The sequence below is a fragment of the Diabrotica virgifera genome, chromosome 3 (assembly GCF_917563875.1).
Source record: "Diabrotica virgifera virgifera chromosome 3, PGI_DIABVI_V3a".
In the NCBI taxonomy this organism is placed as follows: Eukaryota; Metazoa; Arthropoda; class Insecta; order Coleoptera; family Chrysomelidae; genus Diabrotica; species Diabrotica virgifera.
Window position 1 is genome coordinate 160,824,276 of NC_065445.1, and position 24,684 is coordinate 160,848,959.

A 24,684-nucleotide genomic window follows, 5' to 3' on the forward strand; every position below is an offset into this window, starting at 1 on the left:
GCAACGGTAAGTAAGACTGTAATGGTAAGATGGACTGTAGGTTATATTTGGTTCTTGGGACATCAAAGTATATTTTTTAGACATTCCCTGGATATAGTCACTGATGTGACATATCTCCGATTTGTTTTTCATGAGTTTTGTAAGAGAGACTAAAAACTTTTTTTATAGTCACCTCCTGTTTTCATATATTTTTTGACATGTTTTGTAGTAAATTCAACTATCTATTTACTACAAAACATGTCAAAATTTACATGTGAAAGCAGATGATCCTAAAAATGGTTTTTCGTCTCCTACAAAATTCATGAAAAAGCAGATAGGAGAATTATTGTACATTACAATCCTCTGATGTTTGGGAAAAAGGGCTTAGGTCAGAATTGCACATCGATAATGTTTTGATGATTTCTACAGTACTGTAGTAGATTCTACTGTACATACAGTTTACATCTACAACAGTTTTTTTCTGGTCCAGAAATCATCAAAACATTATCAATGTGCAATTCTGACTTAAGCCCTTTTTGCCAAACATAAAAAAACAATCTGGTCATAACTGACCAATGAGCAATTTTAATTTAACCTAAATTACTACTGTTTCTTAAAATGAAGAGCTTACCCCATAGCGTCTCTTATCTAATCTAACAAGATCGTGCACTATTCTAACATACACAGGCACAGCACACAAGCACTATGCTCCGTTTTTCACTATCACCTATCACTCAAATTAGTTCAAAAGGCTTTGTCCTCTTCAATCTTCTAGTTTGCCCAGTAGTATCGAAGAGTTGGATTTCCTCAATATTCTTGAACTTATGAAGTTGTTGCTCATGACTTATTCCTGCTATCTTCTTGATATTTGTTGATAAAGTAATAACTTATTATGCATGGACAATGTGGACTTTCTTCCAACTAGCCAATACACTTTTTATATCTCTCTTTTGCCTTTCATAGCCACAAGGCTATACATTTCCTCCTTGTTTTTTTTTTGTAGACCACTTTCAGCCGATTCTAAAAAAAATTAAAATGAACGGTAATTTTTCTATTCTTTACAATTAAAAATCAAAAGAAATAGGTACTATTTACAGGTAATAATATGCATGCATAAATGATTCGTTTCATAAAGAATAAAGAAAATTGAAAACGGATTTTATAATACTTACAAAATAGTTTAAACAAGAGATCCAGCCAGAGCCCAGAGCAAAAACTAGCAGACAGTACAGCAAAAAAGCCACTAATTTCCATTTCTCACACCCCCTTATCGATGCATTTTTTTCCAATCAAAATTTTTACTAAATTTTTAGGTTATCGGTTATCCATGAAAATGAAAAAAATATATGAAATGTGATGACCTTGATGACCAATGACCACGCGACGCTACATAGATATTCGCGCGGCAAATTTGAAAATGAACGCAAATTTAATAGTAAATGGCCTCTCTTCAAATCTTGTAATGGAAAATTTTACCCCTCCAGGAAGACATTGTACTATGTTCATAGAATATCTTGTGGTAACTTTCCACCCATAATTTAATCAGATAGATGTTCACGGAATAGAACGGTAGTACCTACATTCCTGGAATGTTTGTGTTGTTAGGATTAAACTTTTATTTTATTTATTCTTGAATATTTCCTATTGTTAAACATTGTAACCAATAATTTACAAATAAGATTTTCATTACATTACATAAAATCAAAAACATGTTTTGGATATTAAACTATATAGTTTATAATTGTAATAATTGTATATACAATTTTGAATTAAGATTTAATCTTTTCGATGTAAACTACAGTAAAACCTGTGTTACCGACCCCCTGCAAACACCGGCCACCTGTACTAACGGCCAGTTTAAAAATTCCCCAAACCAATTACAGTAAAACCTGTCAGTAACGGCCACTAAAAATGAAAAAGCTATTGGCCGATATAGAAAGGTGACCGGTATTGCCAGTTTTTGTAGTCTAGATATAATTGGTTTGGGGAATTTTTAAACTGGCCGTTAGTACATTTGGCCGATTTTATCAGGTGGCCAGTAACACAAGTTTTACTGTATATCTAGACTACAAAAACTGGCAATAACGGCCACCTTTCTATATCGGCCAATAGTTCTTTCATTTTAGTGGCCGTTACTGACAGGTTTGACTGTATTTCATTAACGTAAAGTTAACGCGTAAGTTAATATTTTATTGAATTATTTTGCTATTTGATCCCGTAATTGGTATAATGTGTCCAATATAAAATATATAAGCGTTCATAAAACGTCCGTATTTCGTCCAGTATGGACGTCCAAAGGACGTTCAACGTCGGGCGTCCAAAGGACGTCCATATTTATTCCGTCCGAAGGACGTCCAACGTCGGACGTCCATATTTATTCCTTCCGAAGGACGTCCAACATGGGACGTCCAAAGGACGTCCGTTTATAGTCCATGGACGTAAGGACCAAAAATGGACCTATTTTGGACGTCCAAAGGACGTCGTGTGCTATTAGGGTTGTTTACCCAAATCTTCACTAGTCAAACACATTTGTGTTGGAGTTCCAGCAGTTACTCCTTACCCTACATTTAAACTATCTGGTGTTGGTTCCTAAAAACAAATACATAAATAAAAACTCTATATTGTATACCATAAAAAAATCATACAAATGTGGAAAGTATCGCAAGAGTATTTTAATATTACCTACTATTTAAGGACAGTTTAGGCTATTTGCATTAAGGCAGTCCAAAACATTGTGAGCTACATAAATAAACTATATCTTACACTTACATCACCGAGAGAAGTCTCAGCATTATTTTACTTCACTTATTAGCTCTTCGGATTGTAGATCACCTTTTCTTTTTATTGCCTGGCTTTGGCAACCCATGTTTTGGTTTGGAATTAAATCTTCATTATTTATGTCCTCAAAAGTGGCTGGCTTTCCTAATAATTAAAATTTGAATCATTAGGTACATCCTTATTACTACTGTAGACATTTAAAAACCTTGTTAATTGAATTACATTAAACTTACCACTTTATTTTAATTTGAGTTCTGTTACATCTGTTCTCCTTACGGCTTTTATCCATTGTTCTCGCCTTTGTTTGAATAATTCATTTAAATGTATTGCATGGGGAGAATGTAAAGCCTTGGGAGTAGGGTCTTTTTTAAACAAATAGGGCTTTTCATCAATGAACTGTGAACACCGATGGAATGGGCAAGAAGTGAATTTAATGACGCCAGGATGAGATAGCGCTAGTCAGGGAAGGAGGGAAGATAATGGCCATCTTTCGTAAACAAAAAATTTATAGTGATAGTCAGCGTTGCCAGCTTGGGGTATTTTTCCATAATTTTGGAGTAATTTGAAAGCGTCTAGAGGAATTTTTCTAAGCAGAAATGGTTGGGGAGGGACAATTATGAGATATTTTAAGGGGTCATGGTGAATTAAATTTGCGTATATACGTAGAACTGTAAAATTATACTCTCATATAATCGAAGATGATAGGACCTATGAATTATTTCCAGGACCTTCTGTTGATAAGTAGTATAATTTTGGTTTACTGTTCTCTACATTTGACTACTAATTTATTAAAATGCGACAAAAATTTAAATTTAAGGGGTTTGAGCTTCAATTTGAGGGAATTTCAGTTTCTAAGTGGGGGATTTATAAAATCACATCTGGCAACTCTGGTCATTATGATAATATCCAACCAATGAAGAAGTCAAATTTTCCCTGACAAGCTCTGTCTCTCTCTAGGACCTCTCACTTGTATGTTGGCCGCAATCTCGCTTCACTGTTTGAATGGGATGGGGCCATTCCATCCGTGTTGACAGTTCATTGCTTTTCATTCACAGTCATTTGTTTCGAGCTTCTGTCATGTGTCACAGGACAGGAAAGCCCCTTAGAATAAACAAGCAGATTCTATTGAATGAAATATTTGAAATTAAATATCACACTTCTCTTTTATTTTCAGCCCTGTAGCTTATTAAAATAAACATTATAGAAGTTTTCAGGGACTTTCAGCCCTCGGTAATAATGTAGTCTTTCATTCTGAGTTTAAATTTTTCAAAAATATTTATTAGTTTTCTCAGGATTCGAAAAAAATGAATACAATTAAAACACATTGAGAATTTTGACATGCGTCAAAGTTTTGCATTAACTCAATGTAAAATTCTGAACTGTTGAATTCCAGCTTCCCTAATAATTATTTTACATCAAAAGACATTAGAAACTATTTGAAGAGGATTGAAATCTGTATTGGAAATAACTGTTAAAATTGGTCTACGTAATTAAACATATTCCAAAATTTTGTAAAAATGTAATACATTTTAGTTTTCAGCCCAAACTTAGGCCACACACAATGCAATAATGTTCACATTTTTGAACTGTCAATATTTTTATTTTATCATCTATTGTTTAAAAACAATACAGTTGATAAGATACCCTCAGTTGCGGAGAAAGGATTAATAATAAAGATTTTTTTATTCAGTCAATGGTATGAGCACTGTCAGTTAAGAAAGTTTTACATTATGCTATTTTCATGCTAGGCAAGAGCCATGCAAGACAGATCACGCTACTGCGCATGCCCACGCGCTATTTCCATGCAATTCCTGTGCTAGACGAAAAATTAAAACATGTTCTATTTTTCATGCTATTTTGATGCAAGTCCTGTCAAAATTCATGCTGCCAATATGACAAAATTTATAGTTTAGAAAAAAACTTAACCTTATTGTGTAAGTTTAAATGGTATTTATTGGATGTAATAATTTGTGGTTTATATTTGAATATATTTAATTATGGACTGAAGTTTTTAAGTGAAATATCTAAAGTTAATATTTTGATATATTTCTTCTATTGGCAACAATGAAAGTGGTATCTAAAATTGCACAGAAATAGCTCCGATGTAAAAAGGTCAGGGCAGGCAAGAGATATGCCATGCAAGACGGACTTGCATAGCATGAGACTTGCATAGCCTTGATGTAAAGCTGCTTTTAAATAGTAACGTGTGGCCTTACTTTTACACGCATACCTATTGTGGCAAATGTATCATATTTTTCAAAATTTTGGAATGCATTTAAATCGTAGAACAATTTTAACTTTTGATTTTAATTCTCTACAAGTATTCTCTCATGACTTTTGATGTAAAATAATTAGGGAAACAGGAATTCAACAATTCAGAACATTACATTGAGTTTCCTATGGCCCTTTTTACGATTCACCACCCGGTATAAGATAAAATGTATACTATTTGTCTTATTATTTCATAATAACACAAATAATACACAATAACACACATTCAATGATCGAAAATAATTTAAAAATATGGGAATGTAAACTCTTGTGACGTAAAGTCAAAAATATAAGTCTCCCCACCACCGTCGGACAAGACAACCGTAATAAAGTCGTGCGTCCAGGGAGAGTGTAGCCAAGCCCGGAAACCAGAGCAAAATATGGCCGCCCTCAGTGATCACTGGTTGCCCTAGTCGCACATAAAAATACAAATTTTACATAACTGTCAGTTGTAAAAAGAAGATTGAGGTTATATAGAAACATTGCAAAAACTGAAAAAATCCAAAATTATATTTTGATTAAATTAATGTTATGTTCTTTTATTAGAACTGCTTGTTTTGAGAAAGTCTGAAGTGCCTATAGATAGTGCAATATTGATTCGGAGAAAAAAGACGTTAATTCATAACAGAAACTAAATGAATCTGAACCAAATCATTGTAAACAAAATTCTGGTCTCATTATGGATGGGCTGCAGTGGAGCTTGCAATAATTGGTTTCACACTGATTGTGTAAAAATATCATTTGCTTCTTAAAAAGCTAAAACGGTATTGTGATAATTCTATAGAAAAGGTGAGAGTATGAGTTTGTCATTTAGGTTCGGATGTGTGGAAGATCACTGGGAATAAGATAAGAAGCTGGTCAAAATAGTAAAGCAGAATACATAGCGTGGAAGGAGTTAGTATGGTTATTGTTAATGAAAAGTATAAGCATTTATCGGTTATTCTGCAGGTGGATTCTCCCAGGCATAAACTGTTGCTAGAAAAGGGGGGAAGATCAGATGAGGATGCTGGAGCTAAACTGGTCTGTTACTTACAAGATTAGTTTTTGTGATAATTTGCAAAATGTGTTTAGGTGCCTCTTTTAATACTAGTGACATAACCAGTGTTTAAACATGGATTAAAAAATAGTGTGTGTACTTTTATGTATGTAAGTTATACTTACAGTAGACACCCTCTTAACCGACCGACCCTACACCTTTTTGGATGATACTATTTTTAGATTAGAGGTCATACAAGTTTCATAATTTGTCTTGTGAGTGATATTGTTAATTACATATGTATATAAACATCGACATTCGTTTCACTTTATATTTTGACTTAATTTGTTTGAAAATGAATCGTGACCCATGGGAAAAGTTATAGCGGACGGACTATATGTACATACTACTTTTTTGTTTATAGATCACAAAATATATATATTTTTAATAGAGTTACATATGTAATGTCTTTCTGAGGGTGGTTTTAAAGATTTTCGGTTTAACCAACTTTTTGATTATCCGACCTATGAGCAGCTCCCGTCATGGTCGGTTAAGAGAGTATCTACTGTATATATGATTTCAACTATTTCAAGGAAATAAATAGATTCAAAACAAACAGTTTATTTGTAATTTATTTAAATATTAAATTAAATTTTAATACTTACTACTTTCCAAAAAATTTCATTAAAAGAATAGCACAAATTAAAAAATTATAAAACATATATTTACTAAAAACACCAATATATTTTGTTCACACTTTATTTCCACCGATACGTAACATGAAAGATTTAGCAACTAACTTTATATTGTCTGTGTGCACAATAGTGCATACTGTTAGTTTTATAAAAAACTCGACAACATTTTTCCCAATCGCACCTAATAACTTCAAAAATAGAATCAAGCTAGAAACATAAAGCATAAACGAACTTATAGGTGTTTAATTCAAAATGACAAAAAACATATAAACGTTTTTTGGACAGAAAAGTAATAGACCACTTGTGCGTTTAGATTTGTCAATTTTAATCAAAAGCTAAGTAATGACTGCTAGGTCTGTATGAATTTTTAAGTCTGTATTACTCATTATTCATCACGAATAGCTGGTAATGTATCCACTGGAATGTATCAGAAATTTCAACACCTCTTCTTGGTTAATGTGGAAGAGACAGATAAAATTAATGGAACATTGCTGGAATAAAGCTTATGTTAAGCGATAGTCCACATTCTCCACTTACTGCGGTCACTTTATTAAGTAAGCAGTATCTGTAGGTTTTCATGTGACCGGCCGGTCTGGCGTGAGGCTCTTGCGGGGAGGAGGCTAGGAGGCCGCCAAACTCATGGAATGCACGCGAAGAGTGCCGGAGGGGAGTTAAGAGTAAGGTCGGCGGGTCAGATATGCACGCTAAGTGCGGTTCCAGACCCGTCGGCTGGAGAAAGAGGGGTGAGTTTAGTCGGTAGGCGGCCTCGGCCCGTGGTGAAGCGTGCCGGACTGAATCCGACACACCTGGGACATCTTCCCAGAGGGTCTTTTGAAGATTCTCACCTCCCAAAAAAAAAAAAAAAGGTTTTCATGTGATTCGGCTAAAAGAACTGTATCATCAGCGTATCTCAGGTTATTTATGATCATGCCATTAATTCTAATGCCTATGTTTATTTCATCCATTGTCTTACTTAATATGTCTTCCGAGTACCTATATATTAAATAATATTGGTGAAAGTATACACCCTTGCCGAACACCTTTTTTTTTTCATTTCTATTTCTTCTGATGTTATGTCTTCTATTCTCACTACCGCTTTTTGGCCATAGTATAAGTATATAGCGAGCCTATAAGGGTCCGTTTTTCCTTTAGAAGTATGGAAACCTAAAAACTGTTAATTGTAATAAAATGAATTATTCTATACCTATACAATATTGTGACAATCAATTGATATCGGCCCTGGACAGATAACGAAGTACAGGCATATTTGTGCTCTTCACAATTTGTTAGTTCTTGAGTGGTGAATCAATATCTATGAAAGATTTTTTAATTTTTGCATACTGGTAAACAAAAGTATGTTACAGCTCCTACTGTAAGTAAAACTGTAAACAATTTAAAACGATTGATTTAACATGTAGTGTTACCACTTTAAATTATTAACCTGTCCAAATCAACCGGAAACAAAAAGCTGACAAGTTTCTTTGCTAGTGACATGTGAGCGACTTTACTAATTTGATTTTTAGGCATTAATATTTATTTTGAATTGACTTTATTTATTTTTAAATAAGAACACTTATATTAATTTAAATACACAGACTTACTTCATATTATTTATTTACCACACTAACTTACATGAACAATAAACACTTAATAGTATTTAATTTATTAGGAAATACTACACATTATCAAATCTAATTTATATTGTACTTTACAAAATTTATCTAATCAAAAATACCTCCAAATCGTACGCTCTAATACAGTATCTCGTCGTGGCTTTATTAGACTTCTCACTCATTCACAATCGTTGCCTTAAATACTATTTACAGTTTTTCTAGAACAAAAAGAATGATAGCGTCATTTACCTGTTAAAAGAGTCTCCCTTTGATTCTAGAATGAAAATAATATTTACATAAAATAAAGTAACGTTTACATGTATCCAGAAACTGGTGCCAGTCTCACTGGAATGCCAGTGGCATGAAAAATAGACCACCTTTCTATTCAAGACAGCGCTGGCAGACAGCTCTGGACTGGCGCAAAAAAGTGTTTACACTTGAACAAAACCCTATACAAGATGACTCTGCCACATCCTTGGTAGAGGAAGAAATTGGAATAATCACAAGAAACTTCTTTGATGGACAACGGATCATCCAAGTAACGAATCAAGACTGCTAAATACCCCTCCTGGATTTGAAAGGTGACTGAAGAAACCATGGCCAACAGACTTAATAAATTAACTATTTATGTGAACTAATATAAAATATATTATACAGGAGAGTTGCCACAGGGCAGCTTCTCCCTCATGTGTTCAACATTCACACCATTTACTTATAGCTTCATGATCAGATGGTAAATTAAATTGTGTATTAAATAAAAAAAAATGTCAAAATATTTTTTATACCTAAAGGTGGAGCAGAATCTATTTCCTGAATTTCAGTTATACAATTTTGATCGCTTATGGAAGATGTTTGTTGTCCTTTATATACTTTCTTATTTTGTACACCAATCCTTTTTCTCGGCGATTCCAAATCCAATTCTTGTTCTGCATTACTTCCAATCATTGCAGGAAGTATTTGTATTGTACGATGACCTGATACTAAAGATATAGGAAAAGTTAAACAATGAGGAATGCACATAACTTTCACCTTGTTGCCATATTCTAAATTTGAAAAAATATATAAAGAATAGTCAGATTTTTTTGATATGCCATTCCTATTACAGCAAGCATTTCATTGGCTAGAATTAGTGAGGAGTATAATATATGATGTCATGGTAACTGACGTCTGTCATAATATTGGAGGTTACATTTATAATGTCAAATTATTGTTTTCAATTTATATTTTATTTATTTAGTTTATATTTTAACAACAGTTTATTTTTTAAATAACTTTACTTTCCCTTCCGTATCCTTGATTGGTCGTTTAGGTCCGTAATGGTTTTCTTGTATGGTAGGTTTAGTTACGCATTAATTTTAAGAAATGTTGCTGGCTAAATGGGCACAGCTTCCAAAGGCCACAAAAGAAGAAGAAAAAATAAACAAACAAAAATCTTACATAACCTTCTATCTAAGACTTCTATACCAAGGTTCATAAATAGACAGGTTGCATGGTAACTTTCCACCAATCAGCGTCGAGAATCTAATGGCGGGAGTGACGTCACCCAGAATGCTGCATACAAATTCATTCAGTTCACTCATTGAAATGAACTCGGAAAGTAGGAATGTATTGAAAATGTGTATATTTAAAAAAAATACGTTTGGATTTTTAATGACTATTTATTTCATATATTCTTTAAAAAATGTGGTAGATACCTGTAGAGTTACAAAAATCATAGAATATAATTGCAATTAAATATATGCAGTAGAATAGCATTACTACTTAATTAAAGCAGAAGGAGATTCTTTCTTGTGTATATATGGGACTAAATCATTCAAATATCCTAGGTATATTAATAATGGGTTGAATACAATTTACTTTTTTAAATGATTTTGAGTAGGTATATAATAATTTTGAATTGGGGATAATGCATGTAGTACATTATTATAAATTCCTCCTAACATGTAAACCATGGTGAAAAAGAGATTCAACTAAAGATTTATGTATCAAAATTAGTAGTTTTTCTCTTAAGTTTAACATAAGAGCATCTGATTACGTTAGGTACTGGATTATAATATCTAAAACTATTAAAACATTATGATTCCATTCAATAGGTACCTGTGAAGTTTTACATTAACAGTAAATTATACAAAAATACAATTTCAGTGCAATAAAGGGAATTTTCCCCATTTTATATATTCATTTAGTTTATAATTGTTTATTCAAACGATCTTCAGATGGCTGCAATATTGGTTATAATTTTATATGAAACAATTACATATAATAGATCTATTATCTATAGACTTAATTAGATATATTGTTCAATAAGTCTAAAGGCCCCGTCTCACCATCAAATAATTGACAGTTATTTGATCAAACTTGACAGTTAGTGGCACAAAGTGACAGTTAGTATGTATAGTTTGTGTCACTAGTCAAGTTTGATCAAATAACTGTCAATTATTTGATGGTGAGACGGGGCCTTAAGCAGATTGCAACCTACACAGATGATGTAAACTTGATGTGAAGAACCGCAAGAGACATTACAGAACTGTAATGTCTCTATACAAGAATGTTCTTTACTATACAATACAGCAGAAAGAAAATCCAGTAGGTACTTAATACAACCACATTAAAATGTATCTTAACACTTGTAAAAGAGTTTTGGGTTTAAGTTATTATACTAAAAACACTTAATGATATCTATAGATACATTATATCTCAAGATATAAACACAAATTAAAACACTAACGATATTTAATAACAAAATATAGCCTCCAAACCACGTATCCTATTATGTTTACAAACAATTCGTAAAATTGATCGTCTGGGTGACGTCACGATGACAATATTTCATTTGTCAATGTCAAAGTTACCATACAACCCAAGGTCCCTATACCATAGGTTGCATGCAAGGTTCATAAATAGACAGGTTGCATGCAAGGTCCCTATACCATAGGTTGTATGGTAACTTTGACATTGACAAATGAAATATTGTCATCGTGACGTCACCCAGACGATCAATTTTACGAATTGTTTGTAAACATAATAGGATACGTGGTTTGGAGGCTATATTTTGTTATTAAATATCGTTAGTGTTTTAATTTGTGTTTATATCTTGAGATATAATGTATCTATAGATATCATTAAGTGTTTTTAGTTTAAAACTTAAACCCAAAACTCTTTTACAAGAAGTGTTATATACGTTGACGCCTAGCCCTATTTCTTTCGCATTTTCTTTAAGCTCCACATACAGTTCTGTAATATCTCTTGCGGTTCTTCACATCAAGTTTACATAATTTGTGTAAGTTACAATCTGCTTAGACTTATTGAACAATATATCTAATTAAGTCTATAGATAATAGATCTATTATATGTACCTAATTGTTTCATAAAAAATTATAACTAATATTGCAGCCATCTGAAGATCGTTTGAATAAACAATTATAAAGTAAATGAATATATAAAATTCCCTTTATTGCACTGAAATTCTATTTTTTTTATAATTTACTGTTATAAAAAAAAAAAAAAAAAAAAAAAAGTTTTTTTTTTTTTATAATTTACTGTTGTCGGTCTTGACGGTCCAGTTAGCTGGGGCTCAGTCGATCGACAAGTTTAGTGGATTTGCGATTTGCGGTCGCTGGTTCGAGCCTCAGCTAGGTCATGAAATTTATAAAAAGGCCAACGCCGTAGTATAAAACTCAATAGAGTCTACGGCTTGGTCTGGAATAAACTGGCGTCTGATCGGCCTATGGAGGAGCGGTACGGGAAGGGATAAGGGCTTCCGGCTTGGTGATACTCCTCCATAGATCCCTACCGAAGGGCGTTGACGCCTAAGAACGGTGTATACATACATAATTTACTGTTAATGTAAAACTTCACAGGTACCTATTGAATGGAATCATAATGTTTTAATAGTTTTAGATATTATAATCCAGTACCTAACGTAATCAGATGCTCTTATGTTAAACTTAAGGGAAAAACTACTAATTTTGATAGGTACATAAATCTTTAGTTGAATCTCTTTTTCACCATGGTTTACATGGTAGAAGGAATTTATAATAATGTACTACATGCATTATCCCCAATTCAAAATGATTATAGGTTTGTTCCAACACGACTGAGAACCGTACATGTAACGATCACCGTCCTGCGCAGTACCATGGAACGTATTATTTCGTTCCCATGGAACGTTAATTATCTAGTAACGAAACGGTAATCTGACGGTTCTTGGTCGTGTTGGAACAAACCTTATATATACCTACTCAAAATCATTTAAAAAAGTAAATAATTGTATTCAACTCATTTTTAATATACCTAGGATATTTGAATGATTTAGTCCCATATATAAACACAAGAAAGAATCTACTTCTGCTTTAAATAAGTAGTAATGCTATTCTACTGCATATATTTAATTGCAATTATATTCTATGATTTTTGTAACTCTACAGGTATCTACCATATTTTTTAAAGAATATATTAAATAAATAGTCATTAAAAATCCAAACGTATTTTTTTTAAATATACATATATATATTTTCAATCATTAAAACATTCCTACTTTCCGAGTTCATTTCAATGAGTGAAGTGAATGAATTTGAATGCAGCATTCTGGGTGACGTCACTCCCGCCATTAGATTCTCGACGCTGATTGGTGGAAAGTTACCATGCAACCTGTCTATTTATGAACCTTGCATACAACCTATGGTATTGGGATAAACCGTAATCGTACCCCCTCCTAACTGCCAAAGTGTCATGGCCGCCGTCGGGACCTATTGTGCTGACATTTACAATGTTTACATATAGAAAAGTTTGTTTTTTTCTGCTTATAATGCCGTTTTCTAAAGATATTAGTGAACAAAATCGATTTGCTAACAATATTTAATATATTTTAAATGTGCTAAAATTGGATTCAACAGCAAAAGTCGCATAAATAACATATAAATAACGAATTTGTTCACCTATTACAAATGGGGTTATGTGGTTGTAACTGTTTATTTTGGGAATAAAATGAAAATGATCAATTAAACGACTGGAAAACTGTAAGTATTACAATTAAAACATGTTTATCCTATCAAAAGAGTTCACTTCATTTTAAGAAAGCTAATTATTATTATACAATAGACATTTATAAACTGCCATGTACTTTTAAGGTTACTTTTGATCTGTTTTCAAAGCTTATGATTAAATGTTACCTCTTTATTAATTAGATTTGCCAACAAAACATGCATGATTAAGGCCAAATGCAATTCCTTTGCTAAAGTCATAAAAAAAGTACCAATACAGTTAAAAAAATTATTTTAAAAAGGTCTCTCAAAAGACATGAAAATATACAACAACTCAAAAAACTAGAGAATGTAAAGAAAGCCAGGTTATTGGAAATGGAATTCCTGTTTAATTGGAAGCCAGTAAACTATCCAAGACTTCAGAATCAAATGTGTCAACTTGTAAAAACGATTCTTCTGACATTTTTAGTAAAAACCAGATTATCCTCAAGAAAAATTCTGTTTAAGTGAGACTCAAAGTCATATTTGTGGATGTGTCATCTTTGAATGAAACATTTTTTTTACCTAAACAATTAAATGTATGGATCTAATTAAAAACAATGCTGAATCAAGTACAGTTACAGAAATACAATCCTTTGAACTTCTAAATGTGATTGTTGAAAGTGTCGAAATAGCTACTGCATAGGGATTCGAAAGGGATAGACTTGTTATGAACGCACTTGATCATGTACTTCTTACTGTTATAAAGTTGAAACAAAACTTATTTTATGCTTTTTTATCAGTCACTTTTAATTGTGTATCAACTTTACGTGGTACATCGTGCAAAAATTGCTAAAAATGCAAACATTATATTTATTTTCTGTGTTACATTGGATAGTATGATTGAATGTCTTCCTCTTTTAGATAGTGAAGTGAAGAACATCTTGAAGTTCCAATGATGTTTCAAGATGAGATAAATCGAAATAATGGTTGTATGTTAGAAGGACAGAGAATACGAAGAAATGTTATTGCTGCATACTTAGTGTAGTGAAATACAAACTTCAAACATTATAATATATTTTTTGATTTCAAACATTTCATATGACTATGAAAGAACATCTTTCTTTTTAAAACAATGAAGAAGTGAAGAACATAATAAAGTTCCAACGAAAATGATTCCAGATGAGGAAAATCGAAATAATGGTTGTATGTTACGTGTATAGAGAATACGAAGAAAATGTTATTGCTGCAAACTTAGTGTAGTGAATTAAAAACTTATTGTCAAATACAAATCAATTTATTTCATACTTTTATAATATATAGTGATATAATTTTATATGTGTTCAAATAAAAATATTAATAAATAAAATACAATAAACACAAATCATGTATATCTTACAATGAATTACAAAATCAAAAATTAATTACAAAAATATCAAAATAAATCTAAAATATTAAAAAGTTACATATAATTTTTATAGTACCTACATACTTTGGTTGGTACTCTAATAATTTGGAGATCCATTAAAGTTTGTAGATGGAAATTGCAGGTATCTAAAAAATATAATAATATAAAGTAACTCAACAATCTCTTTTTAATTAGGGTAGCAGTTGATAAAGATGACCCTTGCTCGGGAAATCAAATGTATCTAAAAAAAAATTAAGTAACAGCTTTCTAACAAAACAATCTTAGCACTAAACGGAAACAAAGATACTGGTAAGTATTAAAACATTTTTTGAAAAATCTTTCTGAAAGTGAAAATAAAGACTACTCTCTATGGGAACAACTAAAACTGGGCATGCTTTACAAAAAAATGTATCCAGAACAAACTTCTTCTCTATAAGGCAATACTACGACAAGTCTGGATGTACAGGATTTAAATCTGGGGAACTGCCAGTAATACAAATATGCAAAAACTATTAAGATTCTAATCCGAAGTCGTTTATGATGTCCGATGTTTTTAGTACCACTACCAAATATCATGCTAAACTGAAAATTATAGGGTAAAAATCTGTCTGATCACCCAAACTTTTAAAAGCTGGATGCTTATCTGATCTAGTCCAGAGGCTGGTTTCAGTATTGCAGCTATAAAATACTTAAATAGTAAGCATGGAAATTTTTATTATGGTCCACCTTGAGGCAAACTAGGGCACTAGAGGGTTAAGAAAAGTTACAGATCTCTACACCACTGGGAAGTAGATAGTAGTTACTAATTTGTAAAAAAGTCAGAAATATGGTAATGTAGACTAAATTAATATAAATATGTAAAGAGTTCTCACCCCTGAGTGTAGTTCCCACTGTGTCATTTTTTATATCTGTCATATTGTTATAATGATAACAGATTGCATTAAAGTTAAAATAAAAAAGAATTAAAGAAGTTCATAAAAATATTCTATTTTTGAAAAAATATTTAAGTGCTTAAATACTTTTTTAGATAAAATATACATAAAATTTATTTTTTCTACAACCGTGTTAAAAATGCAACTTTCAGCACTCTATACAAGCGTTAAAAACGCTACCTTAAGGCACTAGTGCTATAAAATTTTTATGGCACTGCAGTTCGTATTGACTGTATAGGCAATTTTGATGTAATGTCAAAAAAATATAAAAATGGAATGTCAGTTCAAGTAATAGTTATTTATGATATAAGTGTTAAAAGTACACGTTTAAGGCACTCATGTGAAAGTTTGCAGAATGAGCGATAGCGAGTTCTGCAATTCACATGAGTGCCTTAAAAATGTACTTTTTAACACGCATATCATACAATATTTTTTCTACAAACGTAATTACAGGTACCGTAATTTTGTACAGTAATCTACAAAAACTTTTACTTGAACTTGACCGACATTCCATTTTTATATTTTTGTGACATTACATCAAAATTGTCTATACTGTCAATACGAATTGCAGTGCCATAAAAATTTTAAAGCACTTGTGCCTTAAAGTAGCATTTTTAATGCTCTTATGGAGTGCTAAAAATTGAATTTTTAACACGGTTGTAGAAAAAAGTTTTTGTAGATATTATTCTGTAATTACGTTTGCAGAAAAAATATTGTATGATATGTGTGTTAAAAAGTACATTTTTAAGGCACTCATGTGAATTGCAGACTTTCACATGCGTGCCTTAAATGTGTACTTTTAACACTTATATCATAAATAACTATTAAAAAACTAACAGAAAATAGTAAAAATATTTGATTGAGCATAAGTAAAAAAGTCACTCTCTCAACCAATAAACATTTGTGATTAAAATTAATATACTTAATTGATTATAATATGAATGTGTTCTTGTAGAGTTTCATATAATAATTTCCATTTGACTAAAGAGACACAAGCTGGAATACTTAGGTCAATAATACTTAGGTATGAAACACCCTAAAAAATATGAACTTTTGCATTTGATAATTCAGAGAAAGATCCAAGGTAAATGTGGTTCTGGTAGAATCTCACAATCATAGCTGAACAATCTAAGACCATAGTATGGAAAATCGACTCCATCATCATTAATTAGAGCTGCTGTCAATAAAGCCACAATAGCGAATATGGTAGCCAATATGATATCCAACAATTGATAACAGTCATGGAACTAAAAAATGTATTATTTCAAAGTGTTTATGGGATAAAATTAGTAAGAGTGACATGATACCTAACAAAAATTTGATTCAGAAGATTTAACATAAAACTTGTAATTCTCTTATACTAAACTCACAATAAAGATGCACCAGAAATAAACAACCCAAGACATGTTGAATGATACAAATAGCACTCCCGAATCATGATTTACAATGTATAAACTTTGTAAATCATGATTTGTGAGTGCTCCTCATAACATTCATCATGTCTTGTGTTTGTTTCTTTCTAGTGCATCTTTATTGTGATTTTAGTATTATAATTATATACAGTGTGTCCACGGTTGGGGTGCCCAAGAGGAAAAACTTTTTTATTTTCAATTTTAGCGAAAAATGTCATTATTGATAAAAAGTTTTGCTTGTTCTAAAACCCCATAAAACGAAATAAAATTCAAGTTTTTTAAATCCTGCTTAATTTTGTAGCCAATTTTATGTAAATCCCTATTTTATGTAAATTTTTGCACTAAGTTTTAAATCTTAACAATAATCTAGTGTTGCCAAGCCACAATGTAGCTTAGTAACTATCAATTTCGATAAATAATTTGCGAATTGTCAATTTTTTTGACAATGTTAAGCTATCAATAAAGAATTTATCTTGTGATAAATTTCATTATTAAAATTGTTGTATTAATAATTATTTAATTAATAAATAATTGGATGATTCAAGGAGAACGACAAAGTCTGGCTTCGTAATCCAGAGAAGTGAAAGGGTTGTTCTCCCAAGTTATTATTGTTACAATTTCGAACATAGTGCAAAAATTTAAAGGGATTTACATAAAATTGGCTATAAAAATAAGCAGGATTTGAAAAACTTGAATTTTAGTTCATTTTATGGGGTTTTAGAACAAGCAAAACTTTTTATCAAGAATGACATTTTTCGCTAAAATTGAAAATAAAAAAGTTTTTCCTCTTGGGCACCCCATCCGTAGACACACTGTATTACTATTTTTATAATAAAAAGATTATAATTTATAAAATGTGATGCTGTATATGATTTCAAATATTAATCTTTTCTATTACCATACAAAAAAAATATTGCCTTTACTCAAAAACATTTTATTTATCATAAAATTTTTAAAGATATATTTAAAAAGTTCATAAATATTAATATTAATTTATACAAAAACATTAAATATTTTAGTTTTACTGGTTTATGGCTGTAAGGTGTCTCTGAATACTTTTCACTCTTTTATAAGATGTTTCGAAAATTGAAATATCTCTGAAAGTTTTTAATATTTAAAATCAGTTTTCATAAATTTATCATCGGTTAATATTAGAGATCTTAAGTTCACAGTGGCACAAACAACTGAAAATATCTTCTGTAAGTGGAAGAAGACTAACATACATTTTACATACATTAATTGTTTTTATTTATTTGGTTGGATCTATCTATGTGTACTCAAGCTTTAGCTATCTTCATTGTAAGAATTTTAAGTTTAGCGTGATATTTGGTAGTGGTACTAAAAAAATCGGACATCATGAAAGACTTTGGATTGGAATCTTTGTAGTCTTTGCATATTTGTGTTACTGGCAGTTCCCCAGAATTAAATCCTGTACATCCAGACTTGTAGTAGTATTGCCTTATAGAGAAGAAGTTTGTTCTGGATACATTTTTTTGTAAAGCATACCCAGTTTTAGTTGTTCCCATAGAGAGTAGTCTTTATTTTCACTTTCAGAAAGATTTTTCAAAAAATGTTTTAATACTTACCAGTATCTTTGTTTCCGTTTAGTGCTAAAGGCTGTATGACACTATGCATTTTCTTGTATCATTTCTAATATCGTTTCTGATATGTCAAAAAAATGTATAGTGTCATACACAGATACAAGAAACGATATCAGAAACGATACAAGAATTTGTGTCAGGCACAGATTCTTGTACAATAACTGCGCCAATTTCTGCGCAAAGAGCAAAAACGTAAAACCTGCTGGTAAAACTTCTAAATGTCATAATGGCGGCTGAAAATGAGATCATATGATTTATGTCTTGATGAATTTATTTGTGTTTTGTAGGTATTATTTATAAATATTTTATTGATACTTAATATACCGTTTGGTATGGACTACTGTTCTACTAATAACCATATATTTAGAATAACTTTGGGTTTCATATTGCATAATTTTTTAATAGAGGAAAATACAATAGTTCCAATTTGGATCAAACTGAAGATAATTATAATGCAAATATTTTAGCACAAATATCAAAACAAAATAAAAAACACAAATAATCAACAGTCAACGTAAAAATTCTAGTTATTATAACATTAAAATATTTGTTTTTAAAAGTTTATAAATTTTATAAAATCCTTAAAATCAGCTGTAGACACAGTACTACCATAAGTACCATACCAATGTAACGTGACAGGGTGACAAACAAAATTTCGACCAGTCACTTGCAAGAAATGATACAAGAAAATGTATACAAGAAACGATATCAGAAACGATATTAGAAATGATACAAGAAAATGCATAGTGTCATACAGCCTTAAGATTGTTTTGTTAGAAAGCTGTTACTTAATTTTTTTAGATACATTTGATTTCCCGAGCAAGGGTCATTCATCTTTATCAACTGCAACCCTAATTGAAAAGAGATTGTTGAGTTACTTTATATATTTTTTACATACCTGCAATTTCCATCTACAAACTTTAATGGATTTCCAAATTATTAGAGTACCAACCAAAGTATGTAGGTACTATAAAAATTATGGGTTACTTTTTAATATTTTAGATTTATTTTGATATTTTTGTAATTAATTTTTGATTTTGTAATTCATTGTAAGATATACATGATTTGTGTTTATTGTATTTTATTTATTAATATTTTTATTTGAACACATATAAAATTGTACCACTATATATTATAAAAGTATGAAATAAATTGATTTGTATTTGACAATAAGTTTTTAATTCACTACACTAAGTTTGCAGCAATAACATTTCTTCGTATTCTCTATACACGTAACATACAACCATTATTTCGATTTTCCTCATCTGGAATCATTTTCGTTGGAACTTTATTATGTTCTTCACTTCTTCATTGTTTTAAAGAGGAAGATGTTCTTTCATAATCATATGAAATGTTTGAAATAAAAAAATATATTATAATGTTTGAAGTTTGTATTTCACTACACTAAGTATGCAGTAATAACATTTCTTCGTATTCTCTGTCCTTCTAACATACAACCATTATTTCGATTTATCTCATCTTGAAACATCATTGGAACTTCAAGATGTTCTTCACTTCACTATCTAAAAGAGGAAGACATTCAATCATAGTATCCAATGTAACACAGAAAATAAATATAATGTTTGCATTTTAGCAATTTTTGCACGATGTACCACGTAAAGTTGATACACAATTAAAAGTGACTGATAAAAAAGCATAAAATAAGTTTTGTTTCAACTTTATAACAGTAAGAAGTACATGATCAAGTGCATTCATAACAAGTCTATCCCTTTCGAATCCCTATGCAGTAGCTATCTCGACACTTTTAACAATCACATTTAGAAGTTCAAAGGATTGTATTTCTACTGTACTTGATTCAGCATTGTTTTTAATTAGATCCAAACATACATTTATTTGTTTAGGTAAAAAATTTGTTTCATTCAAAGATGACACATTCACAAAATTATATTTATACATATGACTTTGAGTTTCACTTAAAACAGAATTTTTCTTGAGGATAATCTGGTTTTTACTAAAAATGTCAGAAGAATCCTTTTACAAGTTGAAACATTTGATTCTGAAAAGTCTTGGATAGTTTACTGGCTTTCAATTAAACAGGAATTCCATTTCCAATAACCTGGCTTTCTTTACATTCTCTAGTTTTTTGAGTTGTTGTATATTTTCATGTCTTTTGAGAGACCTTTTTAAAATAATTTTTTTAACTGTATTGGTACTTTTTTTATGACTTTAGCAAAGGAATTGCATTTGGCCTTAATCATGCATCTTTTGTTGGCAAATCTAATTAATAAAGAGGTAACATTTAATCATAAGCTTTGAAAACAGATCAAAAGTAACCTTAAAAGTACATGGCAGTTTATAAATGTCTATTGTATAATAATAATTAGCTTTCTTAAAATGAAGTGAACTCTTGTGATAGGATAAACATGTTTTAATTGTAATACTTACAGTTTTCCAGTCGTTTAATTGATCATTTTCATTTTATTCCCAAAATAAACAGTTACAACCACATAACCCCATTTGTAATAGGTGAACAAATTCGTTATTTATATGTTATTTATGCGACTTTTGCTGTTGAATCCAATTTTAGCACATTTAAAATATATTAAATATTGTTAGCAAATCGATTTTGTTCACTAATATCTTTAGAAAACGGCATTATAAGCAGAAAAAAACAAACTTTTCTATATGTAAACATTGTAAATGTCAGCACAATAGGTCCCGACGGCGGCCATGACACTTTGGCAGTTAGGAGGGGGTACGATTACGGTTTATCCCAATAGGGACCTTGCTTCTATACTATGGAATCCATCGACCTGTCAAAGTTAAATCACGTGATCTTTGGTTGGCACACAAAACCGTTCTTAACCTAAACTCAATGTAATTTTTGATTTTTCGTATTTGTTTTTCGTCGTGATTTTTTAGCTAATTTAGTATTAAAAGACATTAATTATATTAATTAGTTTATAAACTTTACGTTTTTGGTGATTTTGAGTGCTGACAACATGCCTGTGACTTGTATAGTAGTGAACTGCGGAAGTCCAACTGATCGGGATAATGTTAGTTTTAATTTGTTTTTTGTCGTGATTTTGAGCTTAATATAGTATTTAAAGACATTCATTTTATTAATTATTTTATAAACTTTACGTTTTTGGTGATTTTGAGTGCTGACAACATGCCTGTGACTTGTATAGTAGTGAACTGTGGAAGTCCAATTGATCAGAATAATGTTATTTTAATTTGTTTTTTGTCGTGATTTTGAGCTTAATATACATAGTATTTAAAGACATTCATTGGATTAATTATTTTATAAACTTTACGTTTTTGGTGATTTTGAGTGCTGACAACATGCCTGTGACTTGTATAGTAGTGAACTGTGGAAGTCCAACTGATCAGAATAATGTTAATTTTAATTTGTTTTTTATCGTGATTTTGAGCTTAATATAGTATTTAAAGACATTCATTAGATTGATTATTTTATAAACTTTTCGTTTTTGGTGATTTTAAGTGCTGAAAACATGCCTGTAACTTGTATAGTAATGAACTGTGAAAGTCGAGCTGATCGGATAATGTTAATTTTTTTCGTCTTCCCTCTATAGGGCTTTTCATTCACAGTCATTTGTTTTGAGCTTCTGTCATATGTCCTATAATCCGCGTATAGTAATATTATACACGAATTATACATCATCTAATGCAAGCTCGAAACAAATGACAATCGATGAAAAGCCCTATTAGAAACTCATTTATGTTTCCTCGCCTAACTAAATTATCAAAAAACAGGACGCACTCATGCTAGGAATTATGGTTTTTATTAATATTATTACAATTATTTATATGTGACACTAACGTAACTAGTGACATTAATTTTAGGCCAATGTGACAAACTTTATTAATACTAAATTTTAACATTTATCCCCTATTTTGTTAAAACAATATTATTTTGTTTTTCATTCTATTCAAAATAAATGCAGTTTTGACAGGGAATTTGTTGTTATTTATTTATTCCATATAGACCTGGATCCCACGTACCAAAAAAAAGTTGATTAATAGCAAGCTGAAAATTTATTAATAGCTTAACAGTGTCTAGTCCGACAAACTTTGATGTATGGGAACACTAGAAGTTTTAACTGTGGAACAGGTTAAAAATTTGGAACATCAAACTACGAAAATGTTTATGTAATTTGTCAGATAAAACTTCCAATTGATTTGCTACCAATTCATTAAACTCTCATGCAAAAACCAGACTGGTGAAAAAATCATCAACTGGGCATTTTAATGAGTAGAACACGAAGACCATGTCAAACTACAGGAATCATGTTGGTTAGTAATAGCAGTCTGATTTTTGCATGACAATTTAATGACAGGGTAACAGATCAATTGGATGTTCTGTCTGACAAAATACATGGGATGTTTTCGTAATCTGATGTTCCAAATCTGAGTTTCCAAACTGTTTCACAATTAAAACTACCCCTGTTCCAGTGTCACAATACATCAAAGTTTGTCCAAGTGGACACCGTTAAGCTATTAACAAATTTTCAGCTTGCTATTAATCAATTTTTTTGGTACACAGGATCCAGACCTAATAGGTTTGTTCGTAGTACGACACAAACGATTAGCAACTGCTGCCAACCATCAGATGCATGAGCAGCTAACAGTTAGCGTTGTGCAGTTAATAATTAGCATTCATAGACTACGAATGCACATGTGTCTGATGGTTGGCAAGAGTTGCTGATCGTTCTACGAACAAACCTATCAGTAAGCACAATTTGTGATATCCATGGGTAGTTACTAACAGAAAGAGGCAGGATTCGATTTTTAAAACATTTATTTTAGAGTCAAAACATAGTCGTACCTTAAACGATAAATGTATATTATCATTACAAGTTGATACTAATTACAAAAATAAATACACGTCTAAAAGACCAATACATAATTACTCATGATGAAGAAGTACATTATAATTAAAAATGAATAACCATTTTCATATCGCTGCAACACAATGCCAAAGCCATCTTATATTTCAGTTCTTTTAGTGAGCGCAACAAGCACTCTGACCGAACAGTTTCAAAACTCATTAGTTTTTCATCAGAGAATGCATATGTTGCTATCTCCAAACCATGTAGCTGTAACATATGTACATGCATTGGGTTCTTGTTCGTCTGTCTTGCTCTGGGCATACTCAGCTAAAAATAGGATTGCTGCAGACTTCACTATTACCGGCCATACGCATACAATGTGCATTTGCTATGTCATCAGAACTGGCTATCACCCCACCCAACCATTAAGTCGTTTAGCATTAGCTTTTTGGAAATGCTTCACCTAAAAAAAATATTTTATTTTTTTTGGAAATTCTTCAACTACTAAAATTTATTTTTATTAGAGTATTTGCGTTCTTTGCAATGATTGAGAATATTTATTTAAAATCAGACATTCATATAATATAATTTTAGAACAATCATGACAGTAATTCAAATAGATGGCAGTAATAAATCATTTTCAGAGAATTATGGAGTTCGCAGTTTACAGATTAGGACGACGATATGTCTGGTTTCATACAGATATATAAACATAAATAAATCTAATATTTAGAACCAATTTATCCAAAAGACACTAATACTGTTATCCATATATTTCTTAATGGTGAATAAATAAAATAAAGGCATACCTTTCCAACAATAATATGGAAATCAGGAAATCATTAACAATTTTTACTCCATTCAAAACAAATCCAGATGTAAAATATGTATGTGCCTGAAGGCTTTTGTATGCTTTCATCTGCTGCTTAGAGTAGCAACTGTGAGACTCCGCCAGATCTGTATAAATATCTATAATAGTAACTTGATGGACTGCACTTTACTGTAAAATCCAATTCTGACTGAATTCCGTATGGATCTAAATCCCCAATTATTTTCAGCTTCAATAAATATCTAAAACAATAAAAGAAATAATGTTATTGCTTGCAAAATTCATCATTATTGATAAATATCGGGGCAAAATGAACAGTAAATAAACATTGTTTCGCCTACCTTTCTCGCAACATCTGGAGTTTCCAATAATAATTTCCTTAAATAATCAGTTTGCATTGTGGTAAAGTTTATAA

At 31.0% G+C, this 24,684-nt stretch overlaps 1 protein-coding gene and 1 long non-coding RNA gene across 2 annotated transcripts in view; one reads left to right on the forward strand and one right to left on the reverse strand.

Moving 5' to 3' along the window:
• LOC126882182 (protein Fer3-like) overlaps window positions 1–24,684 on the reverse strand; it is a 558,397-nt gene that overhangs the window by 43,982 nt on the left and 489,731 nt on the right. The window lies entirely within an intron of this gene.
• Window positions 13,015–14,347, forward strand: LOC114327444 (uncharacterized). The gene is made up of 2 exons (XR_003651987.2): window positions 13,015–13,330; window positions 14,198–14,347. It is a non-coding gene; the product is annotated as an uncharacterized LOC114327444 (long non-coding RNA).